General features: G+C 34.0%; 1 protein-coding gene across 1 annotated transcript in view; it reads left to right on the top strand.

Moving 5' to 3' along the window:
• m-cup (ankyrin repeat protein mann-cup) overlaps window positions 1-15123 on the top strand; it is a 53167-nt gene extending 38044 nt beyond the window's left edge. Inside the window, exon 6 of the mRNA XM_069839645.1 lies at window positions 1-15123. This exon is cut by the window's left edge and continues 18784 nt beyond it. The gene's annotated coding sequence lies outside the window, so the exon portion shown is untranslated.

Raw genomic sequence — 15123 nt, 5'->3', positions numbered from 1 at the left:
AAATTGAGCAGCGAAATAGAGACTGTATAATAAGTATATTTAACAACATAAAACATGACAATGAGCCACAAATGCCTGGGGATGCTGCATCTCTGCAGCCCCTGTTCGAAAGCTGCCCCTGCTCTGGTCATCACTGTCCAAAGATGTATTTACTGGCATTTTTCTTTATATGAAAGAATTTTAACACTTAAACATCTCACTCTCAATACATTTCTGTCCTTTCTGTAAAATTTAGTTATCCTTTGAAAATGTTATTCGTAATAGCAGTGCAAACACACGAAAAATAACAGTCAAAGATTTTTTTCATATGAGATGAGCTCTTATTTGTATTTTGCACTGTAACTAATGCAAAATAAAATATGTTTGCTAAGAAGTGGTGTCTAAATTGTTTTCCTCATTTCATAAATGATTTCCCGTCTATAGCGCTGTCCCACTTATAATGCTTTAAGGACACAGTCCCTTGACGAGCATATTAATGGGGTTATACTGTAGCAGAAACGTGATAATTACAAATAAAGTCATTTGGAGTTCAGCAACCATTCCTAAATATAGGATTGGTAAGGCCCAGTAAGCCCATTTGAGGCTGCACTGCTTGACTTCAGACCCTTTCTCCATACAAAGGGGAGAAAAATAACATCTCTGAAGATTTTGGTTCCTTACTTACCAACATTGAGTGTGGGAGAAATAATAAAATCAATATTTATTTTGGTAATTTATCTGGCACAGCATAAAGCAGGGATTCTATGTGCAACATGCCTTGCAAACCCATGATATCTGATATGGACTTCAGATTGCAGATGAGGGACAGAAGGACAAGTGCTCAGTTTTTATCATGTTGGATGCTTTTGCGAAGAACTGTCATAACTTAGTAGTATGAATAATCGCAAAACCTCAAAATAATTTATTAATACATCTGAAAAGATAGACTGTAGTCTGTCCATTATGTTTTAGCTAGTGGGTGGGGGTAACTTCTCCCTCAGGCAGAGCTTTAGTAAGTAGGGGAGGTACACAGTATGAACTCATGCCACACGTGATGCTTACAGTGGAAAGCAGTGTTGCAATACTTACCTTTATTTAGAGTCTGATGATGTGTCTTCAAAATCTACAGAAAGGAAGTCATATTGTGCTCGAATCCACCTTCTAACACACGATATTCTTTTTCCTTATATTTCTGATATAATGCGGTCAGTGCTGTTTAGAATCAAGAGCATTTTCCGATCATATATTTCTCTTTAATTCTGCTCATACATATTCAATAGCATATAGACAGCAGTGGTAAGGGGGAAGTTGTACAACAACATGGCCATATTTCAAGGCTAGTTCAACCACGAATACTTTCTTACCACTGTGTGCACGTCTGATATGCTGTAGCAATTTCAGTTTTGTTGTTGGAAGCACTATGGAAAGCTCAATTTTTTTTAACTTGGTTATTTAGCGACGCTGTATCAACTACGAGGTTATTTAGCGTCGATGGAATTGGTGATAGCGATATATTTGGCGAGATGAGGCTGAGGATTCGCCATAGATTACCTGACATTTGCCTTATGGTTGGGGAAAATCTCGGAAAAAAACCCAGGCAGGTAATCCGCCCAAGAGGGAATCAAGGGGCGTTGTCCATTATGTTATTGAAAACAAGTTTCAGAAACGTATTTTCAAACCATTCGTCAAACAATTTAGCGTTCATAGTTATGTGATAGTCTTTTGAAGTGTCAACCATGTCTCTTTATGGATAATGTACAGTGCTTCTGGTATGAGGCCATTTCATACTCCTGCATGGAGAATTACAATATTTTGAGCTTTACCAATCGAGAAATTGCTGTCACAAGCATCTGTCACATCTGACCAGCACTGAAATACCTCATCATGAGTACCTAGTATACCATGTTTCGTCTATAAGATATCTTCATATCCCAAGTTGCAGTAGTACTGCACTTTTATTAAATAAGATGAGAGCCAAGTCTGAGTTCTTGTGGATTCTATTACTACTGTATGGCATCCGTGTTTTTTTTATATTTAAACTAATGTTGTGGGATTTAATCGATTTATCGATCAATTTCTATTGTAAGATTAATCGATCAAAAATATTTAATCGAATAATCGAGGTGATTAAAATTAATCGGTTGTACTTGATATTATTATTTTGTTAATTCATGCTCAGAGTAAAAATTTCGACATTATTCATCTCTCTGAAAGTCCTTACTTCAAACTCAATAATACATTGAAACCTGTTCAAAACGGAATCTGAATAATTCGGAATCCTGTCTATTTCGGAACAATTTATTGGTCCCAGAGAAATTCGTATGTATTATGTGTAATTTTTCCTGAATAAAATGGAAACTGTCCAACGCAGAAACGGAAACTGTCTGCTACTGTTCAAAATGGAAATAATATTTTGGACACACTATATTTTGTAAGTATATTTTGAAACAGCGTGTAATTTCAAGGAATATACGAAATATGTAGGTCAATAAGATAAAAACAAGTTTTCTTTGCAAAATTTTAGAGGGTGCAAGGGTGTGCTGGCCTGTCGGTCATAAATTTTATTACCCTGTTGACTAGGCAGACGAGTCCCTTCAAAGATTTTCACACTCGTATACTGTCGTATGTAGACAGAGCGCAAGTGAAGTGATTTCCTGGTAAAAAAAAAAGTTGTGTAAAATGTGGAATTAACATTAAGTGATGAAGTAAAAGTTATCGAGTTAAAGGAAAATTAGAAACGAAGTGTAGGCTATGTGAAATAATGTTGAAGTTCAGTTGTGGAAAACTCAGGTGTGACACTTTAAAGATAAAGATCATAATGAGTGAGTGGCTTGAGGCCAATATTGGTGACATACTTCAAAAGAAACTAGAAAACAACCTTTTATGTGGAAATAAATGAACTGTTGTGGGAGTGGGTTCTTCATGTCCTTTCAAAGAACATGCCAATTTCTGGATCTATTCTGCAAAGCCAGCCATTGAACTGGGAAAGAAATTAGAATTCAGAATTAGAACCAGAATTCAAGGCTTCTAATGGATGGCTCCTAGTCCAATTAATTAATGTGCAGTGATATACAGAACAGTATTATAATATATTATATTGTTAGATATTAAATTCAATGAGATTAGTGAACTTTAGTAGTGTTTAATGACTAATGAGTGAGTTACGATAACATTTATACAGAAAATGAGATTTCAAACAAGATGATTCACCAGCGGAATATGCGACAGAAAGCTGATTTAATGTGAGTGGTGTTAAACGGAATATTTTGTACTCCTTGCAGTTTGCTGCATGCCATTTTGTTTTTCAGGTATACGAATGATAAAATATTCCATTTTAACGTAACACCTGAATAATACGGAAACCTGTACACAACGGAAAAAAATTAGGACCATGTCACTTCCGTCTTGAATAGGTTTCACTGTACCATTATTTTGTAACTGCAAAGCAAGTAGCAGGTAGCATCGGGCAAATCTTTGCACAAACACTTCAGAAAGAGATTAAGATATGAGGAAAGTGACCTGGTCTACCCCTATTGAAAGTTCAAACACAATGTGAAGCCCTTATTAAGTTTGTCAGCTCGTCTTCCTAGCATATGAAATACATACTTTTCTGGAATTCGTCACTCTCATTCCTAAGCCATAGCTACACTGTGTGAAAGTATGAGAGTAACAAACTATCTTATCTTTCTAAAATTTTGTAATCCGATTTCAATAGGGGCCAGTCTGCTGTTCTGTTGCAGTTTCTTTACCGAGTTTCAATATGAAGCTTGTGTGTTTAGTTTGCTGAAGAAAAAAATCAGATTTCTGTGGTCTGTGAAAAAAAGTGAAAACTCCATTATGTCAATAGGCTTATGAGAATTGAGAAGTAAAGTCGGTGAAATGTTTGGATTTAAATTGAATGATTGTGGAGAAGTGCTTGACAGAAAAAAAAATTGTGATGCAGGAAACATAGTTACTAAACGTAGACCAGCACTTAATTTAGAGAATGTGAATGCACTCACATGTTTAAATTCATGGATGAAGCAGTATTAACTAGGTGAGTCTTCATACTTTTTTAATTTGTGGTTGTCTCAAAAATCCCTGGAGAATTGACGCAATAAATTATAAGCTTACATAATAAATATGTTAGTAAATAACTAAAATAGTATTGTTTTGTAATACAATGATACAGTATATACATATATACTACATTTTATACTTATGCTTATCATCAAACACAAATTAAATGTAACAATTTGTGTATTACAGTATATTACAACTTTTTTCAAATCAATTAAAGCTCGATTAATCAATTAATCGATTAAATTCAAATCGTTAATTGATTAAATATTTTGATCGAATGACAGCACTAATTTAAACCCCTTTGAATGTAATATTTTCATTAGGGTAGTTCTCTGGTACAGGAACTCATGTTCATTACACCCGCAGTTTTACTTTGGTGAAAACTAAGAATTTTGGAATATGTATTATATGTCTTTCTCGTGTTAAATTCTATCATACCTGTATCAAGATGTATAAGAATTTTGTCTAGAGTTGGGACTGATTGACTTGTATAAAATTCATATACTGTTCTCCAAATCAAATAAAAAAATAAATTTATCAATTTTACAAAATTCTGTTCTTCGGTTTTGGGAATGTTTTTGTTTTGTTGGTGTGGGATATATCGTCATATCCAGTTGAAGTGCTTTCTTTACTGTTGAGCATAGTACTTTTGTTGCATCACAGATTTTTGCAAGTGGATTATGGCACTTTCCATTCCCTTTAAAATATTTATACACATTTTCAGTTATTTTAGCTGCTTGTGTACATATATCCATGTTCATCTCTCATGCCAATGTTCGTTTTCATTATCACAGCTAATATTCCCAAGGACGCCAAATTATGACAACTATTTTATCCTTTAATTAGCAACAACACACAACATTCAGATTGTAAATAAAGGACTCACAATAATTACCAGACAGCGGATTTTGGTTCCTATATTGAACATTAGTTCTGCGTCAGTTGCTGGCAGGTCATGAAACTCATTGCTATGCTCCCTCTATATGCCAAGAGTTATGACGTCTTATCGCTGTGTAGGAACCAAAAATCTGCCGTCTGATAATTACTAGCAATAGTGCTTCCTCATTTCAATCTGTTGCATGCCTTTATTCTTGACTTGCTTCAGACTAAGTAAACACTACCCTCTTCCACTAACTAAAACTCTACCTTCTGGAAAGAGCGCACCCCACCCTCTAGCTAAAACACCAAGTGAATGGGCAGTACATGAAACTTTCGTACAGAATAGCATTTGTTTTAATTGACTGTAGTAGTTTTATTTATAGTGGACACTTTGTAGATGTATAATATAACATTCTTTTAGCATTTCGTTTAATAAGTAATTATCAAATTAATTTGCAAAATATACGGTGCGGCAGTGGGATATGAAGGTTTTTATAGCTCTGTTGTGGGACACTCGATACGAATTAAAAGAAAACACATATACTGGAAGTAATCTAGTGCAATGCAATTTATTAATGTCTGATTACTTTTAAAAAAACTACATTTCATAAGTAGTCTCCATGGCAATGAATACATTCCTACAATCTGCTATGAAAGTTCTGCATAACTCGCCCCAACAAAACAGGTTCAATGGCACTAATTTCGTTTCAGCTGGATGATGGTGCGAGACTTGTTCATATACACTCTACTTTCGAGGTAACCCCATAGGAAGTAATCAGTGCACATAACTCGTGGTTCAATGAACTGTCTGCGAAACATGTTTCCAGAACGAATAATTTCACGATTTGGAGAAATTGCGTGGCTGCAAAGGTCTTCTGACCTCACTGCAGCTGATTACTTCCTATGGGGTTATCTCAAAAGTATGGTGTATTGTAACAAGCCTCGCTCCATCATCTAGCTGAAACAAAACATAAGGAATGAAATTAGTGCCATCGAACCTGTTTTGTTGGGGCGAGTTATGCAGAACTTTCATAGCAGATTGCAGGAATGTATTCATTGCCATGGAGGTTACTTACGAAATGTAGTTTTTAGACATTAATAAATTGCATTGCACTAGATTACTTTCAGTATATATGTTTTCTTTTAATTCGTCCTGAGTGTCCCACAGCAGGGCTATAAAAACCGTCATATCCCACTGCCGCACCCTATACATGAACGTGCTTTTAAGTTAATCTACAGCGAATGATGCGTTAGTTCGTTTTTACGAAATACGTATTTCATAAAAAGAAATAATACTATCAAGATGATTGGCGTGTCTTATTTACTTTTGTATTACGCCTTCTTTCAACTTCTGTGTAAGTTAAAATCGTAAATAAGCATGAAAACTATGTGATTAAATAGATACCCTACGTCATTAACTCTATTTTAAGCTCTGTATAGATTGTAATGTAAGACTTTTTGTGAAAAAAAAAAAAACACCAAGCATAAATCATTTTATGGTGAATATTGCCATTGCCACATACACACTAAATACGTACTTACTATTCAGAACTTGCTCTGGTATTCTTATTGCAACAAACAACAATTTATATTTATGGAAAAGAATAGTGAGGTGCACAATCAGGGTTGATGAAAGGGTGCTTGACGTGAAAGTATTACGTGAATAAAATATATTGAATGTATGGTAATATAAAAATTTAGTACTAAACTGGAAATAAATTTGAAGCCAAATATGTTTATCTTATAATTTATTGCGTGTCTCTCAAACTAAAATTTTATATTGAGTGTTTCAATTTCGCAAAATAGCAAAAAACACTGTCATATCATAGGTATTGACACTTTACATACTATCAGTTACGTAAGTAGAGTTTTTTTTGCATCATTTCGATTACTTAATGATTTTTAAAATGTTCATCATTTTTTAAATTTATTCTAATGTGGTTAACTTTTTCAGCTTTAAGTAGGGGAGAGTGGAGTACATTCAGCATTTTTTAAAAAAAAGGCAGGTTTTTGCCAAATCTGTCATTACTTTTTGTTAATGTCTCTCTACAGCACAACATTATAAACTTTAATTTGGTTCTACACTGATTTAAATTTTATTAATTTGCGATTTTAAAACTTATTGCAAATTGTTGCATCTGTCCTTTCAGTGGAGTTGTTTCATCACAAATATTGTGTACATTCAGCAACTTATTAAATTTTTTCTGTTAACATTGATGTTGCAAAACTAAAGAAAGTAACTAAAATATCTATGGAAATTAAATATTTGAATGAGAGAATGATTAATGGCTCAAATTTAAAAAGAAACCGGCACTTGAATATCTCAGATGTTCCCACTGTTCCTTTTATGAAGGTTTTGGTAGTTCAGTGACAATATCATCATTGTCATCTTCACTTTCATCTTGAACATGTGGCCAGTAGAAGTTACTAGACAAGGAATGCTGAGCCTAGTTGTAGCACAGCGCACATTCAGTGCTTGACAATAGCATCACTGGATGTATGCTGTGTGCCATTGCTGCAGCTAGATTTCAAATACTCCTGCAGTGAGACACACCCAACATCTCTTTAACAAATTATGTAACACATCCTGCAGTTTTCATCTTGAGTAATTTTTGTCACGTCTGTTGTATTGCGTCCTTCAGTTCTAAAGTATGGGGACTCTTTTTATACACTTCACGCCTTAAGTTTCCCCAAACATTAAAATCACAGTAACTGAGATCAGGGGATCTATGGGGCCACAAACCTCTGCTTATTATCCAGTCTTCGAAAACTTCCTTTATGGTGTCCAGTGAACATTTGGCAGTATGTGGGGCAGCATTGGCCTGTTCAAAAAATGGAGGCAGTATTGCATTCACATACACGTCTGTATTTACAATTATGTTATAAAATATTGGCCCAATTGTTCAGTTCGCACTAACCACACACCAAACCCCTACTTTATCACAGTGCAACGGGACTTACTATAATAATAATAATAATAATAATAATAATAATAATAATAATAATAATAATGATGGCTTTATTTAACCTGGCAGAGTTATGGCCGTAAGGCCTTCTCTTACACTCAACCAGGATTAAAACTTGCTTACATAGTTGAACATAAAACTGGATCAGAATTAAGTAATTACATACTGATACAATTTAGGTACATAATGAGATCAAAAGAGGTAGTTACATAAAAATTGACCATATGTGGTTTTTTATCATTCCAATATCGCACATATGGGAGAACTGACATGACCATTAAGATAAAACCATGCTTCATTGGTCATAAACATTAACTGTGGACCATGGTGTCCATTATAGATATTTTCAAGAAGTCAATTTTAAAACTGTATTCTAAGGGCAAAATCTGTTTGCTTAATTTCTTGCACAAACGTTCTTTTATATGGTCGAAATTTAATTAGCTTGGTTGCTTTGTAAGCTGACCCACAGGATATATTGTTTGTTTCTTGAGCTAGGCGATGAAGAGATATCTTTGGACTTAATTCTAATCGCACTTTAATATATTCAAGTTTTTCTGCAGTTAAAACATTTCGTTTACACTCCCTAGGCTTTTCACAGACTGAACCTGTTGTACACCACTTTTTCATTAATTTAAAAATGCAAGACTGTATATGGATTGTTGAATTGGAAAATTTGCGCACAAATCTACAAATGCATTTGCTATATTCTTTTTCTTTACATAACACTATACTAGATAAATTCATTCTTAAATAGTATACATCGTCTTCTCACAAAATACTTGTACACTACAGCAAACTTCAACTCAACTGAATCAAGATACACTGGAACCTGGACTTTGTACAGGACATGTCACGGCCAAGGTCACTTGTGCAGTGCACTCTTTTGCTGCCGCTTGGCAACTTTCATTCCAATCTGACAAGGGTAGTTATCACTCATGTCTTCACTGAATTCAGATTTGGACCTAAAAAAAGATTGATCATCCTTACATAGGAAACAGTTATTCTTTGGGGCAAAGTGGAAGTTTTCTTTTTTCACTATTCCCCTTTCTTCTTCCTTCCAGTTCTTCTGATCTGTTCCCCTCTCCCCCCAGCATTTCTCCAGGACTTTGTCGTTACTGCTTCTGGAGCTAAGGGTAAGGGTGCACTTGTTCAGGAATAATTTATTATGTGTCTGTCCTTTGTGAATCCTGTTGAAGTCAGAGATTGATAGCAGAGAATAGCGTCTTCTGAACAACCACTGTTGGTAATGTGGTTTGCTTTGAAATCATTCTCATTAAAAATTTGTGTATTCACAGACCACAAATCGTTTTCTCAAATGCGTTGGCATTGATGGCAGGGATTAATGCAACCAATTTTTGTCAGTTGAGCTACATTTGAAATTGTTATGTTCCTCCCAGGATTTGATATAATGTAATTATAGAATTTCTAGTGTTGTTTTCAATGGACAGTACACTCCAATGTCCAGTGGTTGAATTCTGTGTGTAATATGGGAATTAAAAGGATAAGAGAACAATTCCATTTCCCCTTCTATAATTGATTGCCCCCAAACTTACATGGGAATTATGATTGAGTATTAGAAGTAACATTTTGTTCTCCTTTGATGGATTGACATGTTTTGACAATATGATTTAGGACTTGTGGGAATAAATTACTTGTCATCCAACTATTTTTACTTCCAAGAACAAGACTGTCAGAAATTCCACCTGCCAGATAGTCTTCAGGATGTCTGACTTGTCGGTAGATATAAACTGGTAGCAAAAATCCACCCAACATTTACAATCCCAATGGAAGTTACCAGTGATCTTTTTAGGACGTTTCAAGGACAAAACAAGCTTTCTCTTTCACATTCACGGGCAAACCTATCCCCTCCATTTGAGTAGTAGCGACTCCTGTCTTAAAACTTTCCAATCACATCTTGTATAGCTAAGGCCATAACTGAAATCTGCACAGTTCTTTATATAACTTGTGAGCAGTTGTTCTTTCTTGGTTGAGAAAACTTGTCATGCAGCATACTTACTGCTACATTCTTCACTACTAACTTCTTTGGCATGTCCTGAGTCAATGTTGTTATATTTCCTCAAAAAAATTTCTTTGGATATTTTCTTCATTGTGCTTTGGAGTGTTTGGCATTTAATATTGCAGATTTCTGCTACATTTCTGATACTCCTAACACATCACTTAAATTTTTTTTGGTGCTGTTGTCACTTCTTTCTGCCCTTTGGGTATCTTATGTATCTAGAACAAATAATTTCGCCTATATCCCTAATGAAAACTATCCATGGAGTATATTTGGCATGCTGAAAGTACCCTATTAACATCATGGTAACAACCAACAGAGACCAAAAAAAAAATTCTAACCAAATATAGTTGTCATGATCTCTTTGTAATTACGCTTAAACAAACAGTCCAGATACCCATTATCCCAAGAATCTTAGAAAAATGTTTATCTGTATAATGGCAGTTGACATTGGACATATACGTCAACATATATGCCTAACTTGGAGTCAGGCCACAAAGGGAAACATTGAAGGAGGAGAGTTTGATCCGGTGCTGTGGGTTGAATTCGGTGTAGCTCAGTGGTCAGAGCGCTTGGTACATAGAACCAAGGACCCGGGTTCGATCCCTGGCGCCAGAGCGAATTTTTCTCCTCAAATATTAATTGTCTATATTACAGATATTATTCTGTAGGACAAATTAGCAAATCTATAATATTCTCATAGCTGCAGTGCATATATTTGTACAGATTACTGTGCACGTAACTGCGGAATCCTGGCCAAACAAGTCACTCAGTTGAGTGCGCTCCTAGTATAATGGCATTTGACATTGGACATATACATCAACGTACAGTATATGCCTAAATTGAAGTCAGGCCACAAAGGGAAACATTGAAGGAGGGGGGTTCGATCCAGTGCTGTGGATTGAATTCGGCGTAGCTCAGTGGTCAGAGCACTTGATATGTAGAACCAAGGACCCGGGTTTGATCCCCAGCGCCGGAGCAAATTTTTCTCAAATATTGTCAGTATTACAGATATTATTCTGTAAGACAAATTAGTAAATCTATAATAAATTGTAAATGTTTTTGTGAGTGTTACCAACTGTACACAAGGTTGTGAGAATATTAAAACTGAAAGAAAATATCAGCCTATACTCAAAAGTGCTGCTGAATGTTCCCCACATTACCTTCTCACCAACTTCTCTTAATTGTCCTGCATATGCAATAAAAATACCAAAAGTGGGAAGTTCAACTCATACCTAACCTTAAGATATAACGTCTTTTTTTTTGTGCGACATTAAAAAATAGAAGTATATAGCTAAACTATAAAAAAATTGAAAAGATACTTCTTATCTTAATATTGTATATTGACTCATACTATATTGCTACTTTCTTCTATACTAAGTTTAATTTCATGAATGTAATAATGAACTGTTACACCCATAAATATTAGGAATTTATACATCAGATAGATGTGAACTAAACTATATACCTTTTATCTTTTGTTAAATGTAAGTGAAGTTAAAGATGAAAGGAATGCAGAGAGAATTAATTTTATCATGATGGTATTTTCAGTCGTAGAAGTTGTAAACCTCTCTATTTTGATGTGTAATTTGATAAGTAAACTGTTAGACATTTATTATATTTCTGTGTATGTATATTTTTTACGCATAAAGAACCATAAAACTGATAGCTGCAATACTGCTTTGTCAGGTTAGGTTGCCCTACATACTACAAGTAGCGGTACTTTGTTATCTTGAACTTTGATATTTTCCCTTGCTAGGCTAAATAAAATGATAGATTAATAACAGTGTGTATTGTGCTGTAATCAATATTTGATTTATAATTTGATTTTATCAGAATGTAATTTAAATCTGAAATATGTATAGAGATTTTGGCATTATCTGTGACCTTCTTTAATATTAAAAGTTTGTTTGGTTCCCTTGAATTTTAATATATTTATAAAAGATCATTCTATATAGTTTCGAAATGCAAATTAGTTTAGTCTGTATTAAAAAAATCGTTATAGAACAAACATTCAGAATACTACATTTCATTTCAGCTTTTTGAATGGTTTCATCTAAGTTAAGTGCAGGGATGTTGTCATACTTTCTTGTTATGTAACGTATGTCATAAGTACTTTTATAGGTGCCCGGACATCAACATAAACTTGTTGGCTGTTTGTAGTTTTATTTCTTCTCTTCCTGTCTGAGATCAGTTTTATGGGATTACTACAGTTTGTATGAAGAAGTTTTAAAACTTAAACAAATAGCTTTATTTTTAGCCACAAGTAGTAAATAAGAAAGCATAAAGATCTAAATAAGTGAACATCAAGAACATCAGCACATAGGGCCTACTATAAAATATTTTATATTATGAGTAATATTGATGTATAATATATAGAAGTTCTGCACCTTGGAATGTGAGAATATTTACAATACAAATATGATCGTAAGGCAGTTTAAAAACATCTATTATGTGCTACTTTTAACTGTTATGCTACATTGATTTCTTGTCAGTAGATAGTTTTTTTTTTATTATACAAAGTGTCCATAGAAAACCTCTGTGCTGCCACCAGCGTGGCTCAGTCGGTTAAGGTGCTTGCCTGCCAGTCTGAAGTTGCGCTTGGATGCAGGTTCGATCCCCGGTTGGGCTGATTACCTGGTTGGGTTTTCTCCGAGGTTTTCCCCAACCATAAGGTGAATTCCAGGTAATCATCTCGCCAAATACCATCTCGCTGTCACCAATCTCATTGACGCTAAATAACCTCGTAGTTGATACAGCATTGTTAAATAACCGACTAAAATAAAAAATAAAAAACTCCGTGATTATAAATTAGTATATCATCCCTATCGATAGTAGTGTGATCATGGAAATGGGATACCACAATGAGCAACTAAAAAATTTTATAGTGCATACCTCATAAACACTCAATGTGTACCCCTCGTGTCACACAGCAGACATCAAGGTTACATTCCCACTCATGCCACATGCACTCCAAAATATCTACTGGAATGGACTCATTGGTACTGGAGATATGATATCACAGCTCTTGCAGGTTATGAGGCTGTTGAGGTACATAGATATATTTCATGTAACCCCATAAAAAGAAGTCACTCAAGTCAGGGGACCTCGGTGGTCACTTGCAGAAGACGTTGTCTTGGTCTCCAGCACGTCCAACCCATCTTCCAGCCAGTTGTTTATTAAGATGTTCACGAACACTTGCTACAATGCAAAAATAACTAAAGATTGGCAAAGTTGAATGAACAAAGCCCATATTATGAATAACAGCTTCTATTTGCTTCTGCTGCCATCTATTGTTTTCGCCAGCAATTAGACATATCACAATATTCAAAACAAGAATCTTTGAGTCGTCCTTTCTTATGAAACTAATATAAAGTTCGTAATGTACACTGTTACGAAATTATATCTGTTTGTAATCACGGAGGGTTTCTGTGCACATACTGTATAATAAATTCGTAATTTCCTTCTCTTCATGAGAAACTAAAATTCATTTCTGTGACTTTTTTGGTATGCTAGTTTAGTTGTGAACTTTACTCGAAAAGTTGATGTTCTCTATGAAATGTAATGTTTATGAACTCAAAACTTTTCTTTATTTTAGTTTGTTTTGTATTCCTGAACACATTCAATGGACTTATTTAAAGCTGTGTGTCTGAAGGGATAATGTGATATATTTATTTCTTGGATGCTGACAAGATTTCATATTTAAATTCTGTAGTATATATCATCTCTAATTTTTTGAGGTGAAACCGTATTAACTCATATAGTGATACAAATTTTTCTTTAAACAGTCAAGGGTATTTTCAGTATATCATGCAAATATTCACTTCAGTATTTACCTCGGAAGTCTTTCCTCTTTATACGTATTTTGGCTGTGAAAGTCGTGGTTCAGATGATTCTTTTAATCTGAACTTACTGCAATTTGTCTATGTTTTGTCACGCAAAGAAATGTAAGTAAGAAAAAGAAGTACCGGTAATTCAAGTTGATGGATTTCAATTATACATTGAACTTCATCGGTTATCCTGTTATAGAAATAACACATTCATAGTATTAAATATTGTTTTAAACTGCACTAGCAATCATGTGAAATATTGTTAATAATCAGTATAATTTAACCTACTGTTCTAAGCTTCAACATTTGTACAATATTTATACAGGGTAGAGTGATAGCTGCTCATTTTTCAAATTGTGTAAAAGAAAACGTAACATTACCAGTATGTATACTTATGTAATAATTGTTACAGTTCTTTTAACCAGTTATATATAGTGAATGTTAAGCAGATAGGTTCTTTGGTTTATTCATACTCTTCCATGAATCCAGCAGATAAAGTACTTTTCAGTCACAAAACGTCAAACTGACAAATAATTAAGATCATCATATACCGCGTATTTTAATTTATACCCTTTATTGCATAGATTAAGGGCCATTATGAGATTTTAATATTGAGATATTTGTGAAATATATGGTGCTTCAGTTTTATAAAATATGTTTATATTTAGAGGAGAGTAGATACAGTTGCCATAAAGACAGCACTTGTACACATGGAAGAAGCCTGCTATATGAACAAAGATTTAATGTACTGCTTTATGGTATACAGTTATTAGACTAAAGTTTGTGTGTAATGCCACTATTGCACAAAAATATTAATTAAAAATAAGCAATATATTGATGCAGCACAGCATCAGTTTGATATCTAAAGAAAATCTGATGAAATGTGGTTTGATGTAATGCATTTGAACTTTGCATTCTTTTAACTGTTTTGAAATACAAAACCTTAACCACCTGTGAAAGAAACATAAAAAATATTACTTATCAGTCATTAAAATGAGAATTAAGAGTTCAAAATGGGCTTGTAAGCACTGAAGAAATCATCAATTGTAAAGAAAATTTCGCACTGTAACAGAAAAGCTCTATTATTGTAAAAGTGGTGGAAACTGATATGAAACATCTTCAACAAAATGTCTTGTCACTCTTTCAAATTTGCATGTGTTTTAAACTGGAAATCTTTCAGGATGTATAGTGAAAATAGTGTTTGAAATTTTATGGTATGCAAAATCTTACGTCACAAAGGATAGGTGCAGAATCTCTTAATAATTAAGACTGTCATATTGAGATAATTACTTCATTGTAATTATTAAAATTAATGAATTCACAGCTTTAAAATGTATTTTGATGTACAGATTTCTTCAAAATAAATTGTAACTCCAAGTTGATATTGTTA

Source organism: Periplaneta americana, chromosome 11 (assembly GCF_040183065.1).
Source record: "Periplaneta americana isolate PAMFEO1 chromosome 11, P.americana_PAMFEO1_priV1, whole genome shotgun sequence".
Classification (NCBI taxonomy): Eukaryota; Metazoa; Arthropoda; class Insecta; order Blattodea; family Blattidae; genus Periplaneta; species Periplaneta americana.
Note: the sequence above shows the minus strand (reverse complement) of the source record. Positions and strands in the feature narration are given on the sequence as shown.